Genomic DNA, 17,064 nt, shown 5'->3' on the forward strand with positions numbered 1-17,064 from the left:
GGGGGCAAGATTGGAGACACTGGGGGCAGGATTGGAGACACTGGGGGAAGGATTGCAGACACTGGGGGCAGGATGAAAGACACAAGGGGCATGATTGGAGACACAGGGGGCAGGACTGGAGACACAGGGGGCAGGATGAAAGACACGGGGAAGGATTGCAGGTACAGGGGGCATGATTGGAGACAAAGTGGGCAGGATGACAGACATGGGGGCAGGATTGCAGGTACAGGGGGCAGGATTGCAGTCACAGGGGGCATGATTGGAGACAAAGGGGGCAGGATGAAAGACACAAGGGGCATGATTGGAGACATGGGGCAAAATGGAGACACGGGGCAGGATTGGAGATAGATTAGGCAGGATTGGAGACAGATGGGGCAGGATGGATACGATGGAGACAGATTGGGAGATCATATGGGGCACACTGGATACTCATGAGGGTGGGATGGTAGATCATATGGCTGAAGCCAGGAATGAGACACACGGGGGTCAGGCTGGGGGATATTATTACCGTAGGGGCTAATTAAGGGATATTATTACTGCAGTGATGTGTTTATTTTATTTTTTGAGTATACTGTTTTAAATGGGGGGTCCTGTTACTGTGTAGAGTGATACTATGTTGCCTTTTTTTCTTTATGTGATGTAATGTAGAATGTTGTGAGTTCATTCTCTGGTCCAACAGTAGTGAGTTCTTCTTCCAGACTCCCTCTGGTGGTAACAGGAGGTAGTGAGGCTGATTTAATACCACCTGATAATGAGGATGACGATTGGACCTCAGGAATCATAGACTGGATTTAAGACAGCAGATGCCCTAAGTAAGTGCTGGTGATTGCTTAAGGCTGCTCAGGTCTTTGTTTTCTGCTCTGTTCCAGCCTTCTCAAAGCTAAGTGTTTTTGCTAATGTTCACACTTGATTTTGTTGGTCTATTCAGTTTTTTGTGTGTTCAGCCAGCCCCGGCAGGGGCTGTGCTGAATTTCCACTCTTATTTATCTGTATTTGCCAATTTGCTTTTTAGTCCCTTATTAGATTGGCCTCTTTTTTGCTCTGTCTCCCAATATTTCAGAGTGCTGATATAGTGGGAGAAGTCTAGTGACTTCAGGGATAATTTTGTTATCAGACGTGTTGGACATTATTTTTGTAGGGTTATTGGCAGATTGCCAACAGTGTCTTTCCTTTCCTATCCTTTATAGTTAGTTTGGGCCCCATCGTTTGCTCAGCCTATTTTCCTGCCTGTGTTTGTGTTTTCATCTTGTTTCACCGTCAATACATGTGTGGGGGCTGTCTATTCCTTTGGGGTCTGCTCTAGGGCAGTTAGTTTTCCCCTTTTCTTGCTTTAGGCTTATGTAGTCCTCCGGCGGTGATGAGGTGTCTAGGTCATCGTAGGAACGTTCCACTGCTACTGCTAGTTTTGTGGATAGGATCAGGGATCTGCAATCTGCATAGTTACCAACCTCTCTGGTTTTCTGAGACTTGGCCCTTTGTTGTCCTCCTCGGTGACCCATTCATAACAGTAGAAGTTGGGAAAAATATATGTAATATGTTCTGCAAGCGGAGCTCTAGATAACTGTGTTATTTCCTGCAGAGACTAGCCCTGGCTGGAAGAAGTGATGGCGGTCTGTGCTGGATGAAAGATGAAAAACAAGCATGAAGGACTTCACCTAGAGACGTCACTGGTGAGTTAGTGTGTTACCTATACACTGACACTATACACTGTATACTACAGTCATATGTTAAAGTTTGGGCACCCCTATTAATGTTAACCTTTTTTCTTTATAATAATTTTGGTTTTTGCAACAGCTATTTCAGTTTCATATATCTAATAACTGATGGACTCAGTTATTTTTCTGGATTCAAATGAGGTTTATTGTACTAACAGAAAATGTGCAATCTGCATTTAACCCCTTAAGCCCCAAGGGTGGTTTGCACGTTAATGACCAGGCCAATTTTTACAATTCTGACCACTGTCCCTTTATGAGGTAATAACTCTGAAACGCTTCCATGGATCCCAGTGATTCTGACATTGTTTTCTCGTGACATATTGTACTTCATGTTAGTGGTAAAATTTCATTCAAATAACTTGCGTTTATTTGTGAAAAAAAATGGAAATTTGGTGAAAATTTTGAAAATTTCGCAATTTTCCAACTTTGAATTTTTATGCCCTTAAATCACAGAGATATAGCACACAAAAAACTGAATAAGTAACATTTCCCACATGTTTACTTTACATCAGCACAATTTTGAAACCAAAATTTTTTTTTGTTAGGAAGTTATAAGGGTTAAAAGTTGACCAGCGATTTCTCATTTTTGCAACACCATTTTATTTTTACGAACCACATCACATTTGAAGCCACTTTGAGGGGTCTATATGATAGAAAATACCCAAAAGTGACACCATTCTAAAAACTGCACCCCTTAAGGTGCTCAAAACCACATTCAAGAAGTTTATTAACCCTTTAGGTGCGTCACAGGAATTTTTTGAATATTTAAAAAAAAAAATGAACACTTAACTTTTTTTCACTAAAAAAATAATTCAGGTTCAATTTTTTTTAATTTACCAAGGGTAACAGGAGAAATTGGACTGCAAAAGTTATTATGCAATTTGTCCTGAGTACGCCGATACCTGATATGTGGGGGGGAACCACTGTTTTGGTGCATGGCAGACCTCAGCAGGGAAAGAGCGCCATTTGACTTTTTCAATGCAAAATTGGCTGGAATTCAGATCGGATGCCATGTCGTGTTTGGAGAGCCCCTGATGTACCTAAACATTGGAAACCCCCCCAAGTGACCCCATTTTGGAAACTAGACCCCCCCAAGGATCTTATCTAGATATGTGGTGAGAACTTTGAACCCACAAGGGCTTCACAGAAGTTTATAACGTACAGCGGTACAATTAAAAAATCATATTTTTTCCACAAAAATGATCTTTTCACCCCAATTTTTATTTTTCCAAGGGTAATAGGTCCCTAAAAGTTATTGTGCAATTTGTCCTGAGTACACTGATACCCCATATGTGGGTGTAAATGACTATTTGGGCGCATGGCAGAGCTCGGAAGGGAAGCAGCGCCATTTGACGTTTTTGGCTGGAATTGAGATCGGACACCATGTCGCGTTTGGAAAGCCCCTGATGTACCAAAACAGTAGAAACCCCCCACAAATGACATCATTTTGGAAACTAGACCCCCCAAGGAACTTATCTAGATGTGTGGTGAGCACTTTGAACCCCCCAGTGCTTCACAGAAGTTTATAACGCCCGTGCGTGAAAATACAAAAATCGTATTTTTTCCACAAACATGATCTTTTAGTCACCAATTTTTTCATTTTCCCAAGGGTACAAGGAGAAATTGGACCCCAAAAATTGTTGCCAATTTGTCCTGAGTACGCTGATACCTCATATGTGGGAGAAAACTACTGTATGGACACACGTCGGGGCTCGGAAGGGAAGTAGTGACGTTTTGGAATGCAGACTTTGATGGAATGGTCTGCGGGTGTCATGTTGCTTTTGGAGAGCCCCTGATGTACCTAAACAGTGGAAATCCCCCACAAGTGACCCCATTTTGGAAACTAGACCGCCTAAGGAACTTATCTAGATGTGTGGTGAGCACTTTGAACCCCCAAGTGCTTCAGAGAAGTTTATAACGACCGGGCGTGAAAATTAAAATATCGTATTTTTTCCACAAACATCATCTTTTAGTACCCATTTTTTTATTTTCCCAAGGGTAACAGGATAAATTGGACCCCAAAAGTTGTTGTCCAATTTGTCCTGAGTACACTGACACCCCATATGTGGGAGAAAACTACTGTATGGGCACACGTCGGGGCTCGGAAGGGAAGTATTGACGTGTTGGAATGCAGACTTTGATGGAATGGTCTGCGGGTGTCATGTTGCCTTTGGAGAGCCCCTAATGTACCTAAACAGTGGAAACCCCCCACGAATGACCCCATTTTGGAAACTAGACCCCCTAAGGAACTTATCTAGATGTGTGGTGAGAACTTTGAACCCCCAAGGGCTTCACAGAAGTATATAATGCCCAGGCATGAAAATAAAAAAATCGTATTTTTTCCACAAACATGATCAATTAGTCTCCAATTTTTTTATTTTCCCAAGGGTAACAGGAGAAATTGGACCCCAAAAGTTGTTGTCCAATTTGTCCTGAGTACGCTGATACCTCATATGTGGGAGAAAACTAATGTATGGGCACACGTCGGGGCTCGGAAGGGAAGTAGTGACGTTTTGGAATGCAGACTTTGATGGATTGGTCTGCGGGTGTCATGTGCGTTTGGAGAGCCCCCTGATGTACCTAAACTATTGAAACTCCCCACAAGTGACCCCATTTTGGAAATTAGACCCCCTACGGAACTTATCTAGATGTGTGGTGAGCACTTTGAACCCCCAAGTGCTTCACAGAAGTTTATAACGCCTGGGCGTGAAAATAAAAAAATCATTTTTTTCCACAAAAATGATATTTTTGCCCCCAATTTTTTATTTTCCTAAGGGTAACAGGAGAAATTGGACCCCAAAAGTTGTTTTGCAATTTGTCCTGAGTATGCTGATACCCTATATGTGGGGGTAAAACACTGTTTGGGCGCATGGCAGAGCTTGGAAGGGAAGGAGCACCATTTGACTTTTTCAACGCAGAATTGGCTGGAATTGAGATCAGACACCATGTTGCATTTGGAGAGCACCTGATGTGCCCAAACAGTGGAAACCCCCCAATTATAACTCCAACCCTAACCCCAACACACCCCTAACCCTAATCTGAGCCCTAACCCTAGCCCTAACCCTAGCCCTAGCCCTGACCCTAACCCTAGCCCTAACCCTAACCCTAACCCTAATGGGAAAATGGAAATAAATACTTTTTTTTAATTTTATTATTTTTCCCTAACTAAGGGGGTGATAACGGGGGGTTTGATTTACTATTTATGGCGGTTTTTATTTTTGGCGGCTGTCGCACGCTAAAAGACGCTTTTTATTGTAAAAATAGTTTTTGCATCACCACATATTGAGAGCTATAATTTTTCCGTATTTTGACCCACCGAGTCATGTAAGGTCCTATTCTTTGCGGGACGAGTTGACGTTTTTATCGGTACCATTTTTGGGCACGTGACATTTTTTGATCGCTTTTTATTCTGATTTTTGGGACGCAGAATGAACAAAAACCAGCGTTTCATGAATTTCTTTTGGGGGGGTGCGTTTACACCGTTCCGCGTGCGGTAAAATTGATAAAACGCTTTTATTCTTCGCGTCGGTACGGTTACAGCGATACCTCATTTTGGTCGTTTTTTTATGTTTTGTCGGTTTTTTGCAATGAAAACAATTTTATATAAAAAATAATTATTTTTACATTGCTTTATTCTGCGAGCTATAACTTTTTTAATTTTTTGCGGATGATGCTGTATGGTGGCTTGTTTTTTGTGGGACAAGATGACGTTTTCAGCGGTACCATGGATATTTATATGCGTCTTTTTGATCGCGCGTTATTGCACTTTTTGTTCGGTGGTATGATAATAAATCATTATTTTTAGCTTCGTTTTTTATTTTTATTTTTTAAGGGGTTCGCTAAAGGGGTTAACTAATGGGACAGTTTTATAGGGCGGGTCGTTACGGACACGGCGATACCAAATATGTGTACTTTTATTGTTTTTTTTTATTTATTTTCAAAAATATTGGGGAATATTTTTTTTTTTTTTACTAATTTATTTAGCGATTTTTTTTAAATTATTTTTACACTTTTTTTTAATTTTTTTTTTACTTTATTACATAGTCCCAGGTGGGACATCACTGTCCTGTGACAGATCGCTGATCTGTCACATCACAGATCACTGTGACAGATCAGCAATCTGTCACAGGCAGTTCTGCAGACTTCCTCATGCCTGCGCTTTGCAGGCAGTGAGGAAGTCAGCTCCCTACAGGCCCCCGAAGGCCCCCGTCGCCATCTTGGATCCGGGGGCCTGTAGGGAAAGAGTCCCCCGCAGCAGCTCTGCACATTGCGCTGCCGTGGGGGGCTCAGGGAAGCACGGAGGGAGCCCCCTCCCTGCCGATGCTTCCCTTTTACTCCCGGTACACCGCGATTGTGTTTGATCGCAGTGTACAAGGGGTTAACGTGTCGGGGGCGGTCCGTGACCGCCCCTGACACATTGTGCCGGGTGCCAGCTGTGATAATCAGCTGACACCCGGCCGCGATCAGCGGCGCTCACCACGTGGGCGCCGCTGATCACATTAGACGTACTATCCCATCCTTGGGAATTAAGTCCCAGGGCACATGGACGGGATAGTACGTCTAATGGCAGAAAGGGGTTAAACAAAATTTGACCGGTGCAAAAGTATGGGCACCCTTATCATTTTCTTGATTTGAACACTCCCAACTACTTTTTACTAACTTCCTGAAGCACTAAATTGGTTTTGTAACCTCATTGAGCTTTGAACTTCATAGCCAGGTGTATCAAATCATGAGAAAAGGTATTTAAGGTGGCCACTTGCAAGTAGTTCTCCTATTTGATTCTCCTATGAAGAGTGGCATCATGGGCTCCTCAAAACAACTCTCAAATGATCTGAAATCAAAGATTATTCAGCATAGCTTTTCAGGGGAAGGATACAAAAAGTTGTCTCAGAGATTTAACCTGTCAGTTTCCACTGTGAGGAACATAGTAAGGAAATGGAAGAACACAGGTACAGTTCTTGTTAAGCCCAGAAGTGGCAGGCCAAGAAAAATATCAGAAAGGCAGAGAAGAAGAATGGTGAGAACAGTCAAGGACAATCCACAGACCACCTCCAAAGACCTGCAGCATCATCTTGCTGCAGATGGTGTCACTGTGCATCGGTCAACAATACAGCGCACTTTGCACAAGGAGAAGCTGTATGGGAGAGTGATGCGAAAGAAGCCGTTTCTGCAAGCACGCCACAAACAGAGTCGCCTGAGGTATGCAAAAGCACATTTGGACAAGCCAGTTACATTTTGGAAGAAGGTCCTGTGGACTGATGAAACAAAGATTGAGTTGTTTGGTCATATAAAAAGGTGTTATGCATGGAGGCTAAAAAACACAGCATTCCAAGAAAAACACTTGCTACCCACAGTAAAATTTGGTGGAGGTTCCATCATGCTTTGGGGCTGTGTGGCCAATGCCGGCACCGAGAATCTTGTTAAAGTTGAGGGTCGCATGGATTCAACTCAGTATCAGCAGATTCTTGACAATAATGTGCAAGAATCAATGACGAAGTTGAAGTTACGCAAGGGATGGATATTTCAGCAAGACAATGATCCAAAACACCGCTCCAAATCTACTCAGGCAGTCATGCAGAGGAACAATTACAATGTGCTGGAATGGCCATCCCAGTCCCCAGACCTAAATATCATTGAACATCTGTGGGATGATTTGAAGCGGGCTGTCCATGCTCGGCGACCATCAAACTTAACTGAACTGGAATTGTTTTGTAAACAGGAATGGTCACAAATACCTTCATCCAGAATCCAGGAACTCATTAATAGCTACAGGAAGCGACTAGAGGCTGTTATTTTTGCAAAAGGAGGATCCACGAAATATTAATGTCACTTTTATGTTGAGGTGCCCATACTTTTGCACTGGTCAAATTTTGTTTAAATGCAGATTGCACATTTTCTGTCAGTACAATAAACCTCATTTGAATCCAGAAATATAACTGAGTCCATCAGTTATTAGATATATGAAACTGAAATAGCTGTTGCAAAAAACAAAATTGTTATAAAGAAAAAAGGTTAACATTAATAGGGGTGCCCAAACTTTAACATATGACTGTATATACAGATGTCCTGTGTACACTGTCACCAGTGATTACTGCATTACCTGTACATTATATACAGAGCTCCTGTGTATAATGTCATTGATCACTGTATTACCTGTACAGAGACACTGCATACTAAGTACAGATCCTCTGTGTATAGTGGCACTTATGGTAATAGTATTGTTTTTCTTTTATTACTGATCAGTATTGTAGTATTCAATCACTATGTGGTGGTAATATGTGGTCTGGACATGGTGTTGTGATATTTGTCCCTTGTATGTGCTATTATTTGGTCACTTTGTGATGGTAATATGTGGTCTGGTCATGGTGCGGTGGTATTTGTTCCTTGTATGTGATATTATTCGGTCACTGTGGTGGTAATATGTGGTCTGGTCCTGGTGTGGCGGTATTTGTTCCTTGTATGTGGAATTAATTATAGGTCACTATGTGTTGGTAATATTGTGTCTAGTCATGGTGCGGTGGTATTTGTTCCTTGTATGTGATATTATTGGTCATTTTAAAAATTGAAAAATAAATTAAAATATACCTAAATTGTATTGGTTATTTTAACAAATATTTAATAGGTTAGCGCAGAGTAGGGCCCGGCCAAAAGTGTCTACAGTGTTGTGATGTTGGTTTAAAAATTATTTTGGCCAAAAAAAAATCTGCTGACTATATGTGTGATCTGGTGATGGGAACTGTTAATGTGTGATTGGTGAGAAGTGGAGTTTTCTAAGAGAGGGCGGACAGACTGTAGACAGTTTGAGGGGTGGAGGTGGGGCTGGGGTGGACCCTGGGCGGAGTCTTAAGGGGGCCCCGAAAATTTTGCCAGTATGGGGCCCCGAAATTCCTAGTGGCAGCCCTGACGGTCAAACACAGCCATTACACAGTACACAGCAGGGGCACCTTTATAAGAATATCTCAGCACAGGAACATTTTATTTAAACACATCTAATTGTCGAACTTATTATTATTCCAAGATCTATTGAATAAAATGAACTTTTGTTTGTGGGAAAACCCCTTTAAGACTTAACTTTTAATGAACAAAACAGTAAAAGCACGCCTCCACAACATCCACACACTATAGAATTGAGGCGAGTGGGGAGGAGATAGTAGTAATAGAATCCCCATAATGGTTGAAGAGCAAATTGGTATCAGCAATCACACAATGGTGAAGAGTCTAATAGTGGTATTTGTACGCCTCACAATAAGTCTACAATATGTAGACCGATCAATTTAACAACCAAAAATATTAGTATAACTTCACATATTGCACCAGTGAGAACAATAGGTGCATAATAAATCTCAAAGTGTGGTGGTAATTGTAAAGAATAAATGTCACATGAAAATTTTGCCACGTTTATGGCATAGCATCAGTAATAATAGAACATTGTGTGAATGAGGCTCATTAATTAGAAAAATAATTGTTTAGATGCCCCTTTCTGGTCTCTTTGCTTTCCTGTTTTTAATATATTTAAAGTTAAGTCTTAACTCTCCTTTTTGCTGTTTTGGATATTCCCTATTGAGACATTGTTTTGCTTACCTTAACATCACTAGAGTTTTGCTTTGTATTTCAGCGTTGAAACTAAAGCAAGGAACAAAAAAAATTCATCCAGCGCAATCCCTTTCATCATCTACAAAAACACCATCTGCATATGACACATCAGGTGATGGAAGATGGCCGACTGTTTGCTGTTCTACCTGTTATTTACTTTTTATTATAGGATTCTTTCATATTAGACTGTTGAGTTGCCAACAATGGAATGATGAACTGTTTACTTGGCTACTGTGTTGCAATTTGTTCCAAGAACATTAGACGCCATCTGGTGTTCCCTTCTGAGAAACTTGGTGTAGACTAGCCTGCACGTATCATATAGAGCCACGTGCATCAGTTCTGTGTCTGTCTGCAACATTAATCTAGCATGCCATTTTGTAAATTTGGTGACTGGTTTGTAACTTTAGTTTACTTCTGTGGCTTACATTTTAAGTCAGTCTGCAGGTAGTGTTTGGATTTTTTTTAACCACTTCCTATCTCCGCCAATTTTCATCTTTGATCTTTTATTTTTTCCTTCTGTTGATTCCAGAGCCACAATTTTCTATTTTTTCATCTACATAGCCATATGAGGGTTTTGGTTTTGAGGCCCTCACAAAGCTCTGATTTCAACATCATCAACTCAGTCTGGGATTCCATGAAGAAAGGAAAGGATTTGCAGAATCTTACTTCAATAGCAAATCTGTGGTTAGTTATCCAAGATGTTTGAAATATCCTCCCTGGCGAATTACTTCAAAAACCATTTACAAGTGACAAGTGTACCGAGAAGACCAAATGTTGGTTTGAGTTATTATTCTCTTCTGTTCATTCACTTTGCACTTTGTTGATTGATTATATTCAACCATTATCACTTCTATTTTTGAGAGTATTCTTATTTTGCAGACTTACAAAAGTATCGGGTCAGTGAATACTGACTTACAAGAAAATTACCCTTTAAAATCTAACTTTTAATACATTATTTAAACCTATATAAATATAATTAAAAAAAATATATTATAGGGAGTAAAAAACACACAATAGGAATAGTAGAATAACACATGCTCAGCCATAGAAGTCAAGACACTAGCCTAAATTTATCAGTAGTTAGAAAGCAATCCTGCCTCTTGGTGAAAAATAATATCAGCTGGTTCAACTGATGGACTATAAAAAGGTTTCTTATTACCAAGGTGCCACACAAGCAAGATCTCATGATGACTTAAACCAGTGAGCCATCTCAAGATGTTTGAAACCTTATTGTTATTGTTGCAAAACATACCGATGGCATTAACATAAGAATTTCTAAAATACTGAATGTTCCAGTGAACACTGTTAGGGCAATATTCCAGTAGTGGAAAGAACATCATTTCACCATTCACCGACCATGACCAGGTGCTCCCCACTAAATTTCAGACAAAGTGAAAAGAGTTATCAGAAGAGTTGTCCAAGAGTCAAGGACCACCTGTGCTCTAGAAAGACCTGTAATCAATTATTTCATAGAAAACTATCAGCTATGCACTCAACCTCAATGTTCGTATGTGCGCTCACTATGCAAGACTCCATTGCTGAGCAAAAAGCATACTCAAGCGCATCTAAAGTTTGCTCAACAACATTTAGACAAGCCTGTGAAATACTGGGAAAACATATCCTGGTTAGAAGAGACCAAAATTGAAATCCTTGAATGCCATAATACACACCATGTTTGGAGGCCAAAAGGCACTGCTTCACCCCAAAAACAAGATACCAACAGTGAAGTTTGAAGGTTGCAACATCATAGTATTGGGCTGTTTTTCAGCATACTGCACTGGCAAACTTCATATAATTGAAGGAAGGATGATTGGACAAATGTACTGAGACATTCTTGAAAAAAATCTGCTGCCATCTATCAGGATGAGAAGATGAAACAAGGGTGGACATTTCAGAAAGACAGTGATCCCAAACATACAGCCAAGGAAACCCTCAATTGGTTTGAGAGACAGAAAATAAAGCTGCTAGAATGGCCCAGCCAATCACCTGACCTGAATTCAATAAAACATTTGTGGGGAGGTTGAGCTGGGTACGGTTCTGTCTGTAATAGGAGACAGAGTGATCGACAGTAGGTGTCATTTGGCAGTCCGCCATCAGAGGTCACTGGAGAGCACCGATGGCAATGGTTATGTAACTGTCATACGAGGGTTACATAACTGCCAGAGGTCAAGGTGACTCTGATTGGGCGAAAGTGACTGTCAGGTGACAGAGGGTGGGGGTACCTGGACTGGCTGAATAAATACTGAGGGGAGCTTCTAGAAGCTTCAGTCAGCCAGGGGAGCTCACAAAGAAGCAGGGTCTGTCACACAGAGGAGACCCCTCAGAGACTTTCTGACGGTAGAAAACGGTCACGGGGGTGACCCAACAGCACATTGGTCACAGGTAGAGACGGCCTGTGAGGGCCTGGTGTACAGTGGACTTTGAAAGGTGAAACGCCGTGGTGGATTGGCCTAGGGCAGCCACGGTGGATAGAGCCACGAAGTACGCTTGCTGAAGAAGTAAATAAGTGAAGGTACTTGGGCCGTTCTGCAAGAGGAGAACAGTGTGCAATATTTGTCATGCATTGTGCTGGTCGTCATATGGGCGGCCAATAAAAGAAAAACCTGTTGAATACATCTCCTGTCTCTGTCTCGTGCCTGTCAACGCCAAGAAGCGGGTCACCCCCCATTCCTGTGAGTACAGCACACCTCCGCCGCCTACCAGCCACATCTCCTAAATACCCACAGCATGCTACCCTCCGCCCCAGCCCACCCGGACCCCTACACATTTATGGAAGGAACTAAAGAATGGAAGTGGGTCGCCCTCCCAGGGCTGTGGGGTACTCGGTACCGGGCCGGTCAGGGGGGGATGTGTCACAGCAGCGGTGACCCGGTCCGTGGCCCTGGGCACCCAAGTAATCGGGAAATATGAATGGTGGAATGTAGTTAGATGGAATAGTTTGTGACGCCACCTGTGGTGTTCAGCAAGTGAGGTGTCAAGTCGACGCTGCTTGCAGATCCTCTGGGGCTGGTGGTATGTTGCAGGCAAGATGGTGAAGCTCCCCACAGGTGGAGCTGTAGCCCCAGGGCAGTGTAGGTGTAATGGATGAGGAGAGGTGCAATAATGAATGGGGGACACCGGGGCTTGTAGTTGCAAAGCTTTACTCACAGTCTGTAGTACACACAGGTGCCTGCCTCTGGGCCGTGTCCTCCGGGTCAGAGACTCAGTCAACCTCCAGGCAAGATGGAAGGCTCCCTTCTATAGCGCCTTTAAGTGTGAAGATCTCCTAGTACTGAGTTACACTGGAGTTCCTCCTGACAGATGTTCCCAAGAACTCTACTTGTATGGCAGACAGCTGTAGCCTGCTTCGGGGACTCCCTTCTCCTGAGTCCCGGCTCTCTATCCAAGTTGCTGTTGTGCCCCAAGTCTTAGATGGGAGTAGTGCATTTACAGCCCACTACTCCACCGGTCTCTGCTGCAGAACCATTAGTGTCCATACAACCTCGGGGAATGGGCCCCGGCCTTGTGCTTAGAACCTATAGGCAGGGTCCTTCCGCTAACCCACATCCTCTCTGTTCTCTTTTACTCCTTTGTTCCGTACTAATCTCTCTCTCCTATGGATGCTTAGGTTACAGTTCAATGTCCTTCCTCCTTTCCTTTCCTGTGCCAGCTGGCTCAGATCACTGAGGCAGCTGCAGCACTCCTTCCTCCATCCCTTCTTCCAGGGATCCCCACTCCTCTCTGAGTGGCTTTCTTCCTGACTGCCCTCATGGACTGACCTGTAATTCTCAACCTCCCCGCTCTTTTATGTATTGTAACTCCACCCACCTCCCAGCACGTTTAGTGTTCCAAGCAGGGAGCCACCAAAGGTGCTCTGCTACACTCTATGCAAGAGCCGCAATGTGGCTTTGCTGAACTACTGTGTTGTGTGGGGTGTGAGTGTTGGAGCGTGGAAAGGAGTTCCCATCTTACCTGGATGGTTGGGCACTACACCTTAGGAGAAGGTGCAGTACCTCTGTGGCAGCTGATCCTCAGGGGCGCCACAGAAGAAGCCCACGGAAACTTCAGGATTTGAAGAGTGTTTGTGTGGAAGAATGGGCCAAAATCACACCTGAGCAATGATTGAGACTAGTTTCTCCATACAAAGAGTGTCTTAAAGTGAACCTGTCAGCAGGATTGTGCACAGTAACCTACAGACAGTGTCACGTTGGCGCCGTTATACTGATTAAAATGATACCTTGGTTAATGAAATCTGACTTGTGGTTGTTGTTTAAGCTTTATTTTCAGTTTTGAGTCAATGATATGCTCGTGTTCCGGGCGGCCTGTGGGGGGGTCTTCATGTGGTGCTCTGCTTATGTATTCATGTGTGTGGCTTCTTACAGGTCACTGATCCCTCATTGACCTGCCCCCTAGTTTACATATATTATAGTATATACAGCTCTGGAAAAAATTAAGAGACGACCACATCAAAACCCTGTCATGGGCAGCCCATTCTCCAGACCTGAACCTCATTGAAAACCTCTGGAATGTAATCAAGAGGATGATGGATAGTCACAAGGTATCAAACAAAGAAGAACTGCTTAAATTTTTGCGCCAGAAGCAGTGTGAAAGACTGGTGGAAAGCATGACAAGATGCATGAAAGCTGTTTTTAAAAATCATGGTTATTCCACAAAATATTGACTTCAGGACTCTTCCTGAGCTAAAACATTAGCACAGTTGTTTCAAAATTATTATGAACATGTTTTATTTGCACTATTTGAGGTCTGAAAACACTGTGTTTTTTCTTTTGAATTTTGACCATTTTTCTTTGTCAGAGAAAAAATACAAATTGCTTGGAAATTCGGAGACATGTCAGAAGTTTGTAGACTAAGGGTATGTGCACACGATGCGGATTACCCTGCGGATTTTTCCGCATGGCTAAATCCGCAGGTAAAATGACCTGTGTTTTACCTACGGATTTAGTGCAGATTTCTACTGCGTTTTGACACCTGCGGATTCCTATAATGGAGCATGTGTCAAAACACAGCGGTCTGCACAAAGAATTGACATGCTGCGGAAATGAACCCGCAGCGTTTATGCTGTGGATAATGCCGCAGCATGTGCACAGCGTTTTTCATTTTAGCTTCACTTTAATGGTACTGAACAATGCAAGAGATTCTGCTGCGGATCCGCAGGGCTAAATTCGCTGCAGATCCGCAGCAGAATCCTCAACGTGTGCACATACCCTTAAAGAACAATTTACATTTTACTCAAAAATATACCTATAAAGAGAAAAAACAGACAAACTAAACATTTGAAAGTGGTCTCTTAATTTTTGCCAGAGCTGTATATCTTGGGGTAAAAAAAACCCATCTGCAGCCAGGCGCCGCCGGTGGCAACTGCAGCCTGATCGCATATGTACTGTAATTGGATTGCCCTCGCACACCCAGGGCAGCGGGGTACTCGGTACCGGGCCGGTGTCAAGGTGGAAATGTGTCACAGCAGCGGTGACCCGATCCGTGGCCCTGGGCGCCCAATATCAATGGCGGTGATGTTAATGGTGTTAAAGTTTATTAGAATAGTTTGTGACACCACCCGTGGTGTTTGGCAAGTAAGATGGTAAGCCAACGCTGCATACAGATCCGCTGGGACTGATGGTGTGGTGCAGCAGAGATGGTATAGCTCCCCACAGGTGGAGCTGTAGTCCCAGGGTAGTGTAGGTGCAATGGATGAGGAGAGGCGCAGGATGGTATAGATGCTGGTACGCAGGTGTAGTGGTGTGGAAATAACTGGAGGACACCCGAGTATGCGGTTCCAAAGCTTTACTCACTGTTTGCAGTTCACTCAACTGCCTGCCTCCGTACCGTGTTCTCCAGGTCAGGGCTCCAGCCAACCTCCAGGCAGGATAGGATTCTCCCTTCCACACTCCGCCAACATGTACCTTACTGGACGACTCCTCCAATGTGCCTTTAGGTGCAAAGCACTCCAGTACTTAGCTACCCTGGAATGCCTCTCTCTAGGTGTTCCTAGTCTTTACTTGTATGACAGACAGCTGTAGCCTGCTTCGGGGACTCCTCACTGCATCCCGGCTCTCTATTCAGTTGCTGTTGTGTCCCAAGTCTATGATGGGAGCAAGGCGTTAGCGGCTCACTACTCCTCCGGTGTCTGTTGCCGGACATAAAGATCCAATCAACCTTGGGGACCGGGCCCAGGCCTTTGCGCTCTCTGGACTGGAAGGGTTCTCTCTCTTTCTCAACCTGCTTCCCACCGTCCTTCTATTCTCCTTCGTTCCGATCTGTTCTATCTCTCTTATGGAAGGTTAGGTTATCAATCTTATCAGTCTCTTTCTCTGGTCTTTCTCGTGCCAGCAGCCCAGATCACTGGGACCTGCTGCAGCACGTCCCTCAGACACCCATCTTCTCTCTTCTCTCTCCTCCAACCAACTAACTAACTAACTCTCACTCTTCCCACTCTTTTATATCTAACTCTACCCGCCTCCCCAGCACCTCTCGTGTTACGAAGCCAGGGACCACAAAAGGCGCCCTATGACCTTTCCAGCATAAAGCATGGATGGGTCCCTGCTGAACTATCCTGTGTGTGGGGTGTAGGTGTTGGAATGTGGAAAGGAGCTCCCAACCTACCTGGATGGTGGGGCACCACACCTTAGGAGAAGGTGAAGTACCTCTGTGGCAACTGAAGCCTCAGGGGCCCCACATAATGAATTATATGCGCTTTTTTATGTATTCCTGAAGTTCCTAAAAAGAAAAAAGAAATCAGTTTGAAAATGGCACCGGTCTCGCCTGTGTAGTAGCAGCTATTGGTGCGTTTCCGCACCCTGGCTTCTGAACTAGGCTGGAACAACGAGGCACTGGTAGCCGCCTTCTGGGAAGGATTGTCCGTAAGGATCAAGGTTGAGCTAGCAGGCCAAGACAGTCCTACTACACTGGACGACCTAGTTTGCCTGGCCTTCCGAATTGACCACCGGCTCCAAGAGTGCTCAATAGAAACAGTGTGTGAAAGAAAACCGCTTTGTCTGGCCCCGTCCTTGCAAAGGCCAATTACCCTCCAGCCTTCCGTGTCAGCAGCATATCTTGAGCCCAGGTAATTTGACAATGTAGGGCTGGTGGCTGAGCAATGGCAGGAGATCCATTGAGTCAAGGGCTTGTACTTCTATTGTGGAGAAACCGGTCATCTCATTTGTACTTGTCCCAAGAAACCGTAAAACTCCCAAGCCTAGGTCTGCTAGGAGAGGCTATCCTGGACAAGAGCAATTCCTCTCTGTCATTGATCCTGACTGCATCTGTGACTTGCAGAGGTTCCCGGTTTGTTGAGACAGGGTTTCTGGATTCCGATGAGGTAGAAAACTTCAAGCAGCAAGCAGAGGTAGATTGCTACCAGATTCCCATTCAACAACTTCAGAATCTGTTGTTGCTTTCATCTGTCAATGGGAAGCCCCTATCTGAAACCATTCGGGAGGTCACTGAACAAGTAGAGTGTGACAGCAGCCAAACATAAAAAACTTTATAAATCTGGTATCGCTGTAAACGTACCAACCTGGAGAATAAAGTCGCCATATCACTTATACCGCAAGAAGAACGGCATAAAAAAAAATAAAGCTATTTATTTACCTGCTTTTTTGTTCCTTCTGCTGGGGTTTCTGTGTAAATGTCTGAAATACGTTGTTCAGGCAGAACCGCCATTGGAAGATTCCCTATAATGAGGCAGATGGAGGTACTGTGGACGCTATAGGACCTGTGATCTGGTGGTGTCCGTCTTTTTAGGATTGCATAAAAGTGC

General features: G+C 43.6%; 1 long non-coding RNA gene across 2 annotated transcripts; it reads left to right on the top strand.

Annotated features, from left to right (window-relative positions):
- The first annotated feature begins 260 nt into the window (after window positions 1–260).
- Window positions 261–10,163, top strand: LOC141085702 (uncharacterized). 2 transcript variants are annotated; one of them, XR_012231378.1, is made up of 4 exons: window positions 261–812; window positions 1,580–1,670; window positions 9,331–9,420; window positions 9,838–10,163. It is a non-coding gene; the product is annotated as an uncharacterized lncRNA (long non-coding RNA). The 2 variants fall into 2 exon arrangements; XR_012231377.1 differs by having other exon boundaries at window positions 9,331–10,163.
- The last annotated feature ends 6,901 nt before the right edge of the window (window positions 10,164–17,064 follow it).

Source organism: Dendrobates tinctorius, unplaced genomic scaffold (genome assembly GCF_039654945.1).
Source record: "Dendrobates tinctorius isolate UK_male_01 unplaced genomic scaffold, ASM3965494v1 ptg000029l, whole genome shotgun sequence".
Lineage (NCBI taxonomy): Eukaryota > Metazoa > Chordata > Amphibia > Anura > Dendrobatidae > Dendrobates > Dendrobates tinctorius.